The sequence below is a fragment of the Gracilinanus agilis genome, chromosome 6 (assembly GCF_016433145.1).
Source record: "Gracilinanus agilis isolate LMUSP501 chromosome 6, AgileGrace, whole genome shotgun sequence".
Lineage (NCBI taxonomy): Eukaryota > Metazoa > Chordata > Mammalia > Didelphimorphia > Didelphidae > Gracilinanus > Gracilinanus agilis.
This window is the reverse complement of record NC_058135.1, coordinates 12,557,259-12,573,744: the sequence shown is the minus strand read 5'-3', so window position 1 is coordinate 12,573,744 and position 16,486 is coordinate 12,557,259. Positions and strand designations below refer to the sequence as shown.

Below are 16,486 nucleotides of genomic sequence, written 5' to 3'. Positions count from 1 at the left end.
ATAACCAAATATAATGTTGGGACCAGTACTTGGCTCAGTTCCAGGCACATATTTGGCATCTAATAAATGCTGATCGACTTAATTTGAGTTGTGAGTGTAATTTCAGCTTAGTTCAAAGCTGTAACTTGCTGCCTGAAATGTGCTACACACATATCTCCATGATTTGGTAGCTCTTTCATTTTTCTACAGGGTGCTTTATATAGGTTTGGCAAATTATATAGAGTTGATCATACTTCAAATACGATAGATAGCAACTAGTTGAGAAATGTTTTGGAGGCAAGCCCTTGGCCATGGATCACTGATTATTTTTTACCCTTTTAAGGTGGAAATGCCTCTTGTACAGCTACTGTTACTATGAGATTGATTGTTGCTTTTAGGAACAATCAGGGGAACTAAAGGATCTAGGCAGGGCTAGCAAAAACTCCTTGATGTTTGTGGGGGGAGAACATAAACAGTAAAGGGATGATGTGGTACAGAATAAAAGGAAGTATGGGATAGTCTATAAAACCTCTGGAAGAATTCTATAATTATAGCCTCCCTCAGTTTTCATGTAGTTATTGAAAACTGGAAATTTTCCTTAGTTTGATAGATTTTGCAATTATGAGAAAAAATAGTACCAGTTAAGAATATACACGTATAATATGTGTACATATACAAATATATATATATATATATATATATACACACACACAGGTCAACCTTTTCCTGTGTGTGTGTATAATATCTGACAAGAGGAGATTCATTTCCTTAAAACACCATTAAGGAATGGAGAAGTAATGTTCCATAATAGACAGAGCTGGCCTTGGCTCCAGGAAAACTTAGGTTCAGATCTGACATTAGACATGTACAGGCTTTGTGACCCTGGGCAATTCACTTACCTTCTCAATGTTCTAGGCAACCTACTCTCTGAGAGGAGGATTCAATCTGCATTAACAAAGGAAATCTACGCTAATGAAACCACAGGTTCAATTTCTATCTCCCAAATGGAGCTGCTCTGCTTTGACTAAATTGACTAGCTAATTCTTTTTTTTTTTTAGCTGATTCTTTTCAGAAGTTTAATTGATGTCTTTTTTTAGGTGACACTTATTTACTGATTATCATTTTCTACCATATTAAGTCTTCTTTGAGGCAAGAAAAATAGTTAAGCAAGACTGACCAACAAGATGACTCTGATTGCATGTGAAACATTCCTTCATTCATTCAACAAGCACTCTGTCAGAGGGGATTCACAGATGAAAATAATCTGCCCTCAAGGAGCTTACATTCTTTTGAGGAGGAAATAGCATTTACATAGAAAATTAAAATAAGACGTATGCCAAGTAACTTCCAAGGGGATTGAGAACTAATACTAAAGGGTCCAAGACAGGCTATTAGAGATTTCCCTGGAATTGAGTTTGGAAGGAATCTTGGGATTCTAAGAGGCAGAGTGGAGGAGGGAAGATGTTCTAGGCATAAGGAAGAATTTAGTGGGGAAAAAAACCCATTGAGGTAACATATGGAATGTTGTGCTTTGGCAGCTATGAGTAGACCAGTGATGACTTCAGGGGATAAGAGAAGATCTGGAACAGACAGGAGGGGGCTAGTGCCCATACCCCTGCCCCTCTACCAAGACTAGAGAAGTAGATTTCACCACCTGTCTTTCAGGATCAAGATACTGATATTACATTGCAACTGATTTGAATTTGACTGCATTTATTATTATTTTCATTTCCATTTTTGTAGTAACTACATATTGGTCTCTTGGCTCTGCTTACTACACTCAGCATTAGCTTGCAGCAGTCTTCTCATAGTACCTGAATTCCTTATATTCAGCATTTCTTATGATACAAGAATATTATATTACATTTGTAATTTGTCCAATTGATTGATGCCCACATTCATTTCATTTTTTCTAGTATTATAAACCCTCATACCATGAACATTTTGATATATACAATACTTCTTGATTTTGGACCTGCTTAGACTATATGCCCAGAAGTGGTATTATTTGGTCAAAGGATATGAGCAATTTAGTGATTGTTCTTACATGATTCAATTGTGAATTTTCTGTATATTTCTAAATGTTTTCTGTTCTGGTTGGAGTGATTTACAACTCCTCCATTAGTGAGTCAGGGCCCCTGTCTTCACTCAGCAAATCCAATGCTGACTATTCTTGTTTTTTCTCATCTGTATCAATTTAATGGATATTGAGGTGAACTCTTAGAGTTCTTTTAATTTGTGCTTGTGTAAATGATTTGGGGCTTTTCTCATATTTTTTTTACAAGTTTGTATTCCTTCACTTGAGAATTATTAATATCTTTGACCACATATGGGATAATGATAATAATAATGAACATTTATATGGTGCTTAGGATGTACTAGGCAATGAGGTAAGTGATTTAAAAGTATTATCTCATTTGTTCCTTACAACAACCCTGTAAGATAGGTACCATTATTACCTCCATTTTACAATTGAGGAAACTGGAGCAAATAACTTGTTACTTGTCCAGGGTCTAAAAGCTAGTATGTATCTAAGACTAGATTTGAACTCTTCCTGACTCCAGACTTAGAGCTCTACGCCAAAATTCATTGTATATCTTAGGTGTCAGAATTTTATTAAATATTTGTAAAAGTGAAATTTGGGAAATGCCATCTAAAAGTGTATATATTTCTATGGACAGGGGAAATGTATCAAAACTACATTTCCCGTGATCTAACATCGTCCAACTGGTTTCCGTTTCCGGGTTTTTGGGCTTGGGGAGGCCTACGTCTTGACCCAGGGAAGGTTTTATAATCTCCTGGGTTAGGAGGGCTCTCTCTCTTGGCCAGCAGACTCAGGTAGAGATGGGAGACAAATGGGAGCGGCAGTTTTGAATGCTTACAAGCGCGTGGTCTAATTATCTATCAGCATGGCTTTAATTAAAATACTAATATATATATTTATACCAGCCTTTATCATTTTTCATATTTATATATTATATATAGTTTCTTTTCCCTCTGTTCAACAATTTCCCTTATGGAAAAATTAAAATATTTTTGTGTGTTTATATTTGATATTATTTTATATTTTGTGCCCCCTATTTGTTGTTTAATTCAGAATTCTCCCTTTTGCTATATTTCTATATTTCTTTTTTAAAAAAAAAAAACCCTTATCTTCTATCTTAGAATCAATGCTGTGTATTGGTTCTGAGGCAGAAGAGTGGTAAGGGCTAGGCAATGGGGATTAAGTGACTTGCCCAGAGTCCTTAGCTAGGAAGTGTCTGCATATTTCTATATATCTGAAAAATACCTCCATCAATCTAATTTTTAAAAAATAATATTATAATTTAAAATATACCTTCATATTTTTATTTTATGATATTTAAAATGTTTATATGTGATGGATTTTATATATATTCCCTATTTTAAAATCTCTACATTCATTTGTATATGTATATATCATATGCCAATACTTAATTTATCCATATGTATATATGTGTGTATTTCTATACCTCTTTCTATATCTATAAGGATTATTTGTCTGTTTGGACCTTATTGAGTCATGTCTTGATTAGTCTAATTTTCTATTGACTTGAGAACCATCTGAACCTACTTCTTCCTTTTTTCACCATGGCAGTACTAAACCTGAAGCTATATGCCATGAGTACATTGGACAGGCCATTGATTATCTGCTACTTTTGACCATTCTTGTTATAGTATCTCTTACCTGTGCTAATTTTTACAAATTAAATCCATTTGGCTGCTTAGGTCTTCTACATAGATGTAAGTGACCTGGCATAGTTGGCGGAAGTTGTCACCAGAGAGACCATATGTCCTTTTAGGCTGTGTTATTTGGGCCCTCTAAACCCCTCCAAAGTGATAATCCTAAGGTTCCAGGCACTGTTTCTGTGGTAGTTTATGTTTGTGTGTTGGCTTTGTGTAGATTCCCCAGTCACTGTGAATTTTTAGATTATATGGATCTATTTATTATAGATTATATGGATCATGAAATTCATCTACTGGGTGTTTTCCTTTGTTTTTGCAAAGTGTTTAATATTTGAAACCAAATAATAGGTTTTTTCTTCAGCACCTTGTCTGATATGAATTTCCCCCTCCAGGATTTAGTGAATAAAGTGATTTAGTCTCCTGAAACTAGAGCTCTACCTAGATTGTTAACAGGAATGATGGACATTGTCTTTAAGCACTTATGAAGGAGAAATCACATTTCTCTGGTTTTGTCCTAGCTGCAGGGACCTGAAATAGATCTCTTACTCTACAACTCTATTGGTTGTGTGAAATCTGACTCTTTTCTTTTATCCCTCATAGCACAGATATCCCTGAAGTGTCTACATCTAGTAATTTACAACAAAGAAGAGTGATTTCCCTTAGTGATTATGATAAACAGTTTTTTCTGTGTTGCATTTATTCAGAAATACTTGAGGATCTGGGGGTGGTGGTGTAAAACTTAGTATATACTTTATATTTACATGATTTATTCTTTCCACAGAATGTAACCTTCCAAAGGATAGGCATTATTATTTTTTTTTCTTTTTCAATATTAATGCTTAGGTCTAATAGTGATTAATGTTTGCTGAGCTGAATTGAATTTTGAAGACTGAAATCTCCATCATTGCCCTCTATTTGGTTGTTAATGATGGTGATATAGAATAAACATGTAAGCTAGCTTTTTGGAAGTTCCTCTACTTGTATTTCCTAATATTCAATCCTGAATAAAGGTTTACTGAAGTCATATAGATTAGGATTTTTAAGTAAACTGAAAAGGATAAACTAACCTATTTCTTCCCCTTCAATTCACACTTACCTCTGGAAATTTGCTCTGATTCTGCCAATCTTATTTCTGCCAAACTTTATTTAAAATTGACTTGATCAAATAAACAATTTGGTTAGGGAGGCGATGTAGTAGAGTGGAAACATTTCTAGACTGAGTCAGAATTTTTCCCTTAAGCAGAGATGTATAGAGTTCACAAAAAGTGATGTGACCTATATTTCTAAAATGCCAACTAGATTATTTATCTTTTTGGAACTTATTATGGTTTATATTGGGTAAAATGCTAGTTCCAACCTATTTTCTACAGGACTACTTTCCTGGATTTTTGAGCAGTTTTAATTTTTTTCAAATAGTCATTAGTTCTTACAACAACTCTTAGTATTTGTGAGTCTACTGAATACCATATTGCTATATTTAATTTCTTCTGCATCTCATGGTTGAAGATGAATTATGAAGGAACTGCTCTGGGCTGCTTTCTAACAGTAGTTAACAGTCTCTTCCTGGACTTGGCCCCCAGGAAAACCAACCTAAAGCAACTTTGGGCATATCTGTGAGCCATTGTTTTGATAAACTATAGAGTAATTCCACCTGGGAAAAGTAAGCCAGTTGGCTGTTAATGATTTTTGGTACCTTTAAGACCAGGTCTTGTTAGATCATTAGTAATGTTTGGATCTATAATTTCTTCATGACATTGATAGCTGCAACCTTTCTTGCCCATGTTACTGTGGGACAAAGCTCCTGGAAATTTCCTTTAATAATACCAAATTAGAAAGATTTCTTTCCTTTTTTCCTTCTTTCTTTCTTGACAAATAGCCATGGTTGTCACCTTTGGAAAGTTGGTTCTATTCTAATTGGATGCAAATTATGGTTTTGAAGATTCTATGAACATGTAGGTAAAGCAGGTCAGAGGACTGAAACTTGCAGGTAGGAAGACAAAAAAATCACTAGGTGTCATGCAACAAGGAGAATAATATAAAAAGAAAATCATCCAAAATATGCAACCTTGTCTTTCTGGTTCCTTGGAAAAAGAGCTGCAAAATAGAAGACAAAATATGCACTCCTAGACCTTGGGAGCTGTCTGTGTAATTGGTGCTGAATGTCATCCAGTCACACTAATAGGGAGCACCAAATTCATTCTCTTTTCATTTTAGAAATCCATTTACTGTCCTAGAGTTTATCTATTTTGTCTATATTTGTGTGGGTCATTTATGAGGGATGTCTATTATTTTTTTTTCTTAGAAAGAGGTATGTACTTAAGAGTGTGCTAAGATTTTAGTTTCACATTCATGGGACTTCTGTTTCTCTTGTCTTCTCACATTCCCAGATGAGCTATTTCCAAACATTTTGGTCATTCTCATGTAGCTGAAAGAGCAACCCACTTGTAGTACAGAGATCTGACTCTAGATCCTGCCTGTGTTATTCTCTTAGCTTAGCTGTGTGATCATGGGCAACACATGTAAGCACCACAGTTTTTTCTTTTGTAAAATTTGCATAATAATATTTGTACTTCTGCCTTTGCAGAATTATTGTAAGAAAGCCAGACTCAGTTTGGTATCCAGCTCTGGAGCTGGAGTCCAAAGGCCTGGCTCTATAAATAGTTCTTCTTTCCACTACCTGCCTTATAGAAAATGCTTTACCACTGAGCATTGGCTTCCTCACTTGAAGAATTAAGTGGCAGCTGAGAATCTCTAAAAATCCTCCTCAGTTAAACACTGCATTCCCAAGTCACTTACTTTCCCTAGATCTTAATTTCACCTCTAAATTTTTAAGAATTTCTGGAACAGTATTATGCCCTTTTTGGTTCAAGGGGATGACATCTTTTATAAAGGGAGAATGAAGATTTAGTTCTAATTAGTGCATCAAACTAGTATTGTTGATTTTATTCTTTGCTAAGTAATTGGCATTATATTCTTTGAAGAAAACCAAGCTTATTTAAAGGATTGCTTTTAAATCTATTGTGAATTTTGACTCATATTTAATTCCACCTGTAAAACCACTTCTATAATTGCATTATGTTTGAATGTGGTGTTCTAACCAAATTGACAGATGACCCACCTGGAACGGAGAGCTAACATACTAATAGCTTTGATATCCAGAAAGAGAAATTAAATACACCAAATTAAATTGGGATAATTGTAAAATCTTATACTTGCATTGAAAGATCAGTGTCCCAGGGATAGAAATAACTAGACACTTGTTTGCCTTTAAAAATACCTGCCAGGTTTAATAGTTTGTAAACTTAACTTGAATAATCAATGTGATATGGTTGTCAGGAAAAATACAAGCTTGGATTTTGCTAAGAAGGGCAAAGTTTCCAGGAGTAGGAAGAGGACTGTTTCTCTGTACTCTGCTCTTGTCATATACTTGTCCAGTAGGGATTGTAGTATTACATTTGGTTTTGGGCAGCTCAGTTTGGGAAGGGTATTGATAAGAGAGTCAAGGGAAGGGCCTTGAGTAACTGAAATGTTACTATGTCATGTTATAATGTATCAGTAGTGTTGTTCAAGTATTTTGTCACATAGAAAAGGTTTTCATCTTGTTCTGCTTTGCACTAGAGACAATATCAATAGGAATGAGTAGAAGCTACAAAGAGACAAATTTAGGTTTCATGTCATGAGAAAAAGGCTTCTCTATGAGTTGCTGAGTTGGAGTTCTTCCTTTTCCAGTAAGAATTGGATTTCTTGGACTCTAAAGTCTCTTCCTGAGTACTAGGAATATGAATGTGAGGAGCAAAGAAGTCCCATCATAGTTAGATACTGTAATGTATCTACAGATACTCTTAAATAATTGTGGGGTTTAACATAATTAAGGAAATATTAATTATAGAGATGTAGAATACTCTGTATTGGATTTTGGTTCTATTCTCTTGAAATTCACTTACCAAGGGAAACAAATAATTGTGAGTAAATTTCTGGTGGTTTTTTTTTTTTTAATCTAAAATTCAATGACTACCTATAAGAAAGTGGAAAAAGTAACCAAGAGCCAGCATCCAGCATGCTGTAGGATAGCATAATGAGTGATTAGTGTCATGAAAATTAAAAATGGAGACATTTTGCTACATAAATAAAAAAGGACTCCTCTCAAATGTAGCACACATTTCTAAGATAATTGATCTATATTCAGTCAAATGACTCACAAGTCAATTATTTATTGTGAATAAACACACTTAATTCCTCAGTAGTTCATTGGATGAGGGATTTGTTCCATTCAAGTCCTTTCTGATTTCAACATATCTCTATATATTCATTTTGACCAACTTTTTTCTGAATTCTGCCATTTACTTTGGCTATGGATCTCAATGAAAAGTCAATCTGGTCAGATATGATTGAGGAAGATATAAAGTTGAATGAAAACTGTGTGGCTCTCCAAAAGAAAGTCATTAAAAAAATGACCACACTAGTGTCCTTTCTAGAAGTTCTTCCTATGTTCCTTTGGTTTACACACTGGAATATTACTGTGCTCTATCCTTTAAGTCTCTTTTTAGTTTGGCCTCACTAATGCTACAACATGGAAGTACTGTTTTGTTCAGACTTCCTAAAGTTATCTGCAAGAAATAGAAAAAAAAGTCTTAAAATAAGCATCTCTGTGTAATTTAGGATGGAATTGGTTATGTAGGCAGGAGAATGACTTTATATGTACAAATGAGAATCTGTGTAACAGTGAGATAAGCCAGGAGAAGGAATTGGGTCACATGAGGGCATATGGAGACCTTTTAAAAATGTGTTTACTGTGCAGGTAAAGAGCATTAAGGTCTAAAATTGTTCATCTGCCTTGCAATAAAATACCTTTAAAAAACCAACACAGCTGCTACTCTATATAATCCCATGGGAAAACTGGGGGATTCAAAAGGAAAGGTAATATTCATTTTGGAAAGCCAGTGTCTTTATTCTGCAAGGGTAGAAGGAAGTCACTCTCAGTATCAAAATCTTGATAGAAGTGTTGATTTGTGAACAAGGAGACTTTTATACTATGGATATTATTATTGCAAAATATTCTGAGATACCTGTCCTGATGGGTGCTGTCCTGATCTATGGTGCTGAAAGGTCTTTTTAGGACTGGGCCGATAATGCTTTGCCAATGAGGTTACATTAAATTGATGAGTATGAAAAATAGTTGGACTTGCTCCAAAATACATAGTTAAAATGTCTTTTATTGCTATTTCTATTATATGTGAAGAAGGGTATTGGAGATGATTACTTCCGTCTTTTAGATCTAGCTTTTGCCTTTACTGGGGATTTAAAAAAAATTAGTGAGCTGAGTAAAGAAAAATAGAAACAAATGCCATTGCTTGCAATCACTTCAGTAAGTGAAGAGCTTCAATGCCAAAGTTATACTTGTTAGGCACCTGGGGATTTTGAGACTACTGGGAATGTCTCTAGGAATGTAGTGCCTGAAAGTCTCCCGAGTATTCCAGATTTAAAAAATGGGATGCTCAGTGGACTGGTAAATAGATGGGCTTGAATGCACCATTTCTGTTTTGAAATATACATGATGTGTTTTTCTAGCATGAAATGAAACTTGAATCATGTGGTAGTAAAAGAAATTCTGAATCTAGATATCTGGGTTCAGTCCCCAGCTTGGCTACCTGTTTACTTGTTTGATCTTAGACAAGTCCTTTCCTTTCCCTCCCCTTCCCAGGCTCCCTATGAAATTAGGTGGTTGGTCAAATTGATCTCAATGGTTCTATCTCAGTGTTAAATTCTCTGACTTTGGGCTGAAATCCCCTTTGGTAAGAAGGTTAGCTATTTGGAGAAGTACAAATGATTCCTGCCTTGAACAATCTCATTGTTCTCTCCATTGACCTATTTGGTATGTTTTGATTTTGTTTGTAAGAAGGAAAACCACATTTCTGTCTCCTGCTGTCCTTGCTTTTGCCTGAGGCTGGGTAAGTCAGGAGGAACTGGCAATGCTTGAATAGAAAGCAGAGCCCTTCTGGCATGACTTCTAGTCCTGTTTGAGGCTGTTGGCATGCCAGTCATTGATCTGTAGTGTTGTAACAGTGCTGAGTAGAAGAGCAAATGTTGTTATCTGTTTGTTCATGTCTAAAAGGTTTCTTTTCTCTGCCCCCCAGAAACCCAAGGCAAAGCATAACATTCTTTTTTTTAACTGAGTCACTAAAAAATTCAACTTGGCAGTACTGTGAAGGACAAGTGATGGAAAAGTATAGTATATCAGCATTATTTCCTGTTAATGACACCTTGGGCTTGGTATTTCATCTTCCTGTCTATACTGTTGACCCATTTCTAGGGCTCTGGGAAGCCACATCACAACATGATTTCTCTGTGACAATGAAAACAAGGCATAGATTCAAAGAGAAATTTTGCAACACTAACATGAGATTCTAGTGTTATTTAGTTAGATATATATGATTGTAAAGATCATCTCATCCAATTTCCTCTTTTTACAGAAGTAGAAACTGAGACCCAGAAAGACTAACCTTGTTTAAGGTTTTAGGTTCTCTGCTTCCTCTTCCCATACTGTTTCTACTACACTGAGCTTCCTCTCCCTTCCCACCTCAGTCTTTTGATACCCACAATTATCTCTGGACTAGAATCAACACCAAGAGCATTTCTTTGTAAATATTTCTATTAACTTAAAACCCACACACACATTCACCAACTACTTTGTACAATATTTGGTTATAGTTGCTAGTGACACAATGTTAGGATATGATCTTTGGGAATTTTCATTCTATTTGCCATTTACTTGTCAATTAACCATATTTATATGATTAGTAAATAAGTGATCAACTGAGAAGGGGAATCTAGAAAGTTTTTCCATTAAAATTGGCATTTATATAGTTGTCCAAAGTTTGTAAATCACTTTACATCAATGCAATGAGTGTGTGAGGTGTTTACTAGAGGTAGTATTGTCCCCATTTAACAGATGAGAAAACTGGGGTTTAGAGAAGTTTGTATGACTTGACCATAGTCACATTATCATCCTTTTTCATTTTTTAAAAAACCCGCACCTTCTTTCTTAGTATCATTTCTAAGACAGAAAGGACTAGACAATGAGTTAAGGGACTTTCCCAGGGTCACACATCTGGGAAATATCCGAGACAAGGTTTAAACCAAGTTCCTCTTGACTCTAGACTTTGTGCTCTATCCACTATGCTACCTAGCTTCCCCCTCCATCTTTTATTTTTGAAGAGGATCAGTGATATCATGAGGTGACATCTTTTTTTTTTATATTTTATTTTTTTATTTTTTAAACCCTTAACTTCTGTGTATTGACTTATAGGTGGAAGAGTGATAAGGGTAGGCAATGGGGGTCAAGTGACTTGCTCAGGGTCACAGAGCTGGGAAGTGTCTGAGGCCGGATTTGAACCTAGGACCTCCCGTCTCTAGGTCTGGCTCTCAATCCACTGAGCTACCCAGCTGCCCCATGAGGTGACATCTTAAGTTGCAAGTGGATTGAATTCAAATTAGGCAGAGTTGCATGAAGTCATCAGCCTACTTCTGCCTTTCAGAATCCTCAAAGTCCAGTGGTATGCTTTTTTAGTTGCATAGTTACCTAGCAGGTACATATCAGCAGCATCTATCAGATCTGGATGTGCCTCGTTCCAAATCTAACACTCTATTTGCTAACTCATATGCATGTTTACCATTTCATCTGAGCTCTGAATGAAGATAGGGTGAATAAAGGGTGCATTCTGGGGATGGGAGATAGCCTGAGGTCAAGGAATTACTGGGAGGCTGATGCAGGTGTAGTGTAAAGGACAATGCACAAAATTAAATAGTGTAAGAATATAAAATTTAAGTTTTTATGCTAATATGAAAGTTCCAAAGTAATATTGGGGTTGCTGATTTAAAAATATTATAGCTTAAGTCAAAATGACTTTTAGTAGCTTTATTTACAAAGAGGTGGAAAGAGTGAAAGTAGAAAAATGTAAGAAGAGGGTAGATAAATGTTTAGTCTACCACCCTAAGTGTTGCTCTGGTGTCTGGCTCAGCCCCAGCAGGGCTCAATAATTTTTAGTTAGAGGACCTAGTGGTGGCTTCAGCAAGGGTTCCATCAATTCAGCCTCCTCCAGGAAAGGAAGGCCTCTCTGGAACAAATCTCTCCAGAAGCCAGGAAATGTAGGTCAGCTACTCACCCAGCTCACTGATAGAGTCCTCCAAAGAAGTCTCCTTTGTACAGGAAGTTCATGACTTTTTATAGTCCTTTTTCCATTTACTTCCTGTCCCTTTCCCTCTTTATGGGAACCGATTGCATTCTTTCAATTTGGCTAGCACTGCCCAATTCCTTCTGGAATTGTTACCCATTCTAGCAGGTAACTCATGAATTCTCTTACTTAGTGTTAAGTAGGGATGCTTTGAGTTCTTGATTAGTTTAGCTAAAAATAGGCAGAGAGAGTTAGGATTAACTTCACAGTAGGTAATGTTTGAATTTGTAAGAATTTTAGAAGACACCAGTATTTATCATTCTAGTCCATCTACCAAAGTATTCTTTACTCTAATAAAACCAGATAATGAAATTCCATTCTGTTGGATGCCCATACTTTCCCCTGGAAATATATAGTCAGTTTTGATGGGTAAGTGATCCTTGGTTGTAGACCCAATTCTCTTGCCTTTCTGAATATCATGTTCTAAGTCTTGCAGTCTTTTAGTGCGGAGGCTGTGAGATCCTGTGTGATCCTGATTGGTGCTCCTTGATATCTGAATTGTCTCTTTCAGGCTTCTTGTAAAATTTTTTCTTTTACCTGGAAACTCTTGAATTTGGCTATTATATTCCTGGGCATTGTCTTTTGAGGGTTTAGTGTAGAGGGTGATCTATGGATCCTTTCAATGTCTATTTTGCCCTTCTGTTGAAGAACATCAGGGCAGTTTACTTGGATAATTTCTTGTAATATAGTGTCCAAATTTCTATTAATTTCTGCTTTTTCAGGAAGACCAAAGATTCTCAATTGTCTCTTCTAGACCTGCTTTTTTGATCTGTCATTTTCTCAGTGAGATATTTCATGTTTCCTTCTATTTTATCAGTCTTTTGACTTTGCTTTATTAGTTCTTGCTGTCTTGAGAGATCATTAGCTTCTACTTGACCAATTCTGGTCTTTAGAGACTGGTTTTCTGCTATAATCATTTGATTTTCCTTTTTGATTTGGTTCTATTCTGTTTTTCATGGTTTCCTGCTGTTTAATTTGAGTCTCCAACTTGCTTATCATTTTGGTTGATTTTGGGGCATCTTTCTCCAACTGGTAGTTTCTGTCTTTTAACCTGTTAATTTCCTTTTGAGCTATTTCCCACTTCTCTTGCCAAATCTCTTCCATCTTTCTCATGATCTCAGATTTGAAGTCTTCAAAAGCTTGTGACCAATTTTCATTTTTTTGGGAAGGTTTGGATGTGATTGCTTGTTTGTTCTCCTTTGTTGTCTGCTCTATTGTCTGGATTATTTTCTGTGTAAAAGTTATCAAGTGTTAAAGCATTCTTCTTCATCTTTCTCTTTGGAGGTTCTTGTGCATGGCTTCCCATTATTATTATGCTGTTTTTCTTTCTCAGTCAGAAGTCTGGGTGAGGTAGGCAGGCTCTGTCTATCGAGCTGTGAAGCAGTTTTTGCCCAAGTCACAACACCGTGTGGCCCCTTTCAGCTTTATCCTCGTGCCCAAAGTCTGCGCTCTTTAGGCTCCTGGGGTCTCAAGTCTAGCTGTTCTCAGGGTCAAGACTCCTGGTGCTCCCCTTGCTTGCTCCTCTGCCTGAGGCTCCTTTAATAGTCTCAGGGCGTTGCTTCCACAGTCATGCACCCCTCTGCACTGGGTCCCCACCCAAGGCCTGTGCCTGTGCTCAAGGTCTGCTTTTAAAGTCTGTTTTCTTTAGCCTCTTGGGATCTTAAGTCTTGCTGCTCTCAGGAGCAGGCCCTGGTGATCCCAGGTAGCTGCCAAGAACTTAATGAATGCCCCAAACTTGCTCTAACTCTTGTGAGCTGGCTTTGGCACTATAGGCAGTGTGTGTGTGTGTGTGTGTGTGTGTGTGTGTGTGTGTGTGTGTGTGTGTATGTGTATGTGTGGTTGCTCAGCTTTCATTTTTTTAAATTTTTAAATTTTTAAAAAACCCTTAACTTGTGTATTGGCTCCTAGGTGGAAGAGTGGTAAGGGTGGGCAATGGGGGTCAAGTGACTTGCCCAGGGTCACATAGCTGGGAAGTGTCTAAGGCAGGATTTGAACCTAGGACCTCCCGTCTCTAGGCCTGACTCTCAATCCACTGAGCTACCCAGCTGCCCCCCTCAGCTTGCATTTTAGTGAGAGCTATTTCACCCCCTTATAGCATGGAAATGCCCAGATCCCATGTACCTTCAATGCTGAGCCCTATTGTGGGGTCCCTTCATTTGTCTGGATTTGGTTTTTGTGTCCTTTTGAGAAGCCAGGTATAGGTGGGTTAGGAGAGATTAAGCATGCTGCTTCTACTCTGCAGTCATCTTAACCTGGAAGCTGGACTTGAAGACCTCCAGGGAGAAGGAACCCACAACTTTTCAATTCAGTCCTGTCAAGTTTTGTACAGCTCTAATTGTTAGGAAGTGTGTGTGTGTGTGTGTGTGTGTGTGTGTTTGAACTCTGATATCATAAGACCAAATTGGACTTTCTGCAACTTGTGACCATTGCTCCTGGGTCTTCCCTCTGGGAACAAACAAAAAAGAAGTCTAATCCCTTTTCTACTTATTAGCCATCCAGAAACTTAATGCAGTTCTCATTCCCCTTCCCCCCCACCACCAGCCTCCTCTGGACCCCTCTTCTCCAGGCTAAACCTTCATGGGTACTTGAGCCAACACGTTCTCATATGACATGAGCCTTCCACCATCAAAGAGGCAGTGCAAAGAGGGCTGTGTTGGAGCTCAGGGACCTAAATGGCTTAGTGATGGCAGGAAAAAGAAGATTTGAAAGTCATTATAGGGGAAAAAAAGAGTATGCCTGTTCTTCTTGTTTTTTTATATTAGAGGCAAGAAAGAAGGAACAGCTAACATAGGACAGAGTGGCTAGAGAAGCAGGGTCTTCCTAATAGAGCCAGGTTTCTATGACTATGACTATCAGAAGATATAAAGAATGGAAGAGAAGGTAAGGACTAGTATGAAGGGGAAACTTAGTTTCTCTATTTGGCAAGGCTTAGTTTTCTCTCATTTTATAATGCATTGGCACACTTTTGATTACCAATAGTGAGTGTCAGCAGTGAACAGGGCAAATGTCACAGCTGCAGTGTCCAACCTCTGTGTCCACTTCATCATTTTCTGACACCACAGGAGTCCTTTGAATTCAGATGTCATTTTCTTTTACTAGAGGGAATGGAGAGAAATGGTACCCTTTATAGGTAGCTCTCATCCATGTTTCACTTCTGATTTGAGGGTTCCACATGAAATAGTGGACAGACTTTATGTGCATACTTTTGATGTTTGGATTAGATCTGGAGGAAAGGTTGGGTTTGAATGAAATGATATCTTGCTTAATAAGTTAGTTAATAAATATTTATTTATATGAATGGAATTTTTTAAAAGAAATATCTTAGTCTTGGTAGGAGCCCTGAGATTACTGTGCAGAACTGCCCAGAACCCTTTATCTGAAATATCCACTTAGTTCAATCTGAACATTACAGATGATATTCATAGGGAGCTCTTTTGAAGCATCTGAGTCAAAAATTTCACTCCAGATTGCCCACTGTTTATTCAGCTCTGCTTTTCTCCAGAGTTCAAATGTTCCTTGTGTATGTTCTCCCTCCACATTTGTCTAAACAGAAAAATGAAATGTATCTATAATGATTCTTGAAGGAGCTGAGCCCTCTAGGCAATTCTGTCATCCCAAACCAGCTTCAGTCTATAAGGAAAAGTGTCATATTGATAGAAATAAACCCTTGTATTTCTGAGAGCCTTTCAACCCCCAATGGCATGCTAAGCATTCTTAATGGAGGCAGAGTTTAATTTTTGAGCATCAGAGAAGGCAATAGAGAAGCAATAGTACTTTGGCAAGCTATGTTAAAATAAGGCTGCATTTAGAGTTGGTGATGTGGGTTGAAATCCCAGTTCTGTGAGACTTTAAGCATTATATCTTACCTTATTGCTTGCAGTTTCCTCATTTATAAAATAAGAATTTGGCTTGATGATTCCTAAAGTTACTTCTAGCTCCAAATAGATGATTCTGATAATAATAATTACTCTTGTTATTATAGCAAATATAATAAAGTATAAGTGTAAAATATAATATATATATAATATAATAAAGTATAAGTGTAAAATTCTTTTAAGGATTCCAAAGCATTTACTTCTTATCTCACTTAATCTACATGACCACTCCATGCGACAGGTGCTATTATTCCCATTTAAAGATAAGGAAACAGGCTGAGGGACATTAATTAACTTTCCCATTGTAATACCACTAGGATGTGTCTAAAACAATATTTGATCTTAAGCATTCCCAACTCTAGGTCCAACAATGTATTCATTGTGCCACCAGTTAGAAATCTTTTAGCAATATCCTTCTAAAGTTCAAGTTTGTTATACTGATATTAAGCTTCTGGGCTCATTGATTCATTATATAAGAAAGAAATCCATTAGGCAGGAAGAGAGAAGGATGGGCAGGGTTTCATCTGAGTCAAAGTTCTTTCTTCCTTTAGTATCTGGAAAATGGCACCCTTGAAATAAATTTGCAAATTTAGATTTCAATTGTTTTGGTTGTTTGTTTTTAAACCCTTACCTTCCCTCCATCTTGGAATCAATACTGTGTATTGGTTCCAAGGCATAAGAGTGGTAAGGGCTAGG

The 16,486-nt window shown here is 36.8% G+C and overlaps 1 protein-coding gene across 1 annotated transcript in view; it reads left to right on the top strand.

Moving 5' to 3' along the window:
- The window catches only part of NRG1 (neuregulin 1), a 990,734-nt gene that overhangs the window by 818,963 nt on the left and 155,285 nt on the right, over positions 1 to 16,486 (top strand). The gene's annotated exons all lie outside the window — the stretch shown is intronic.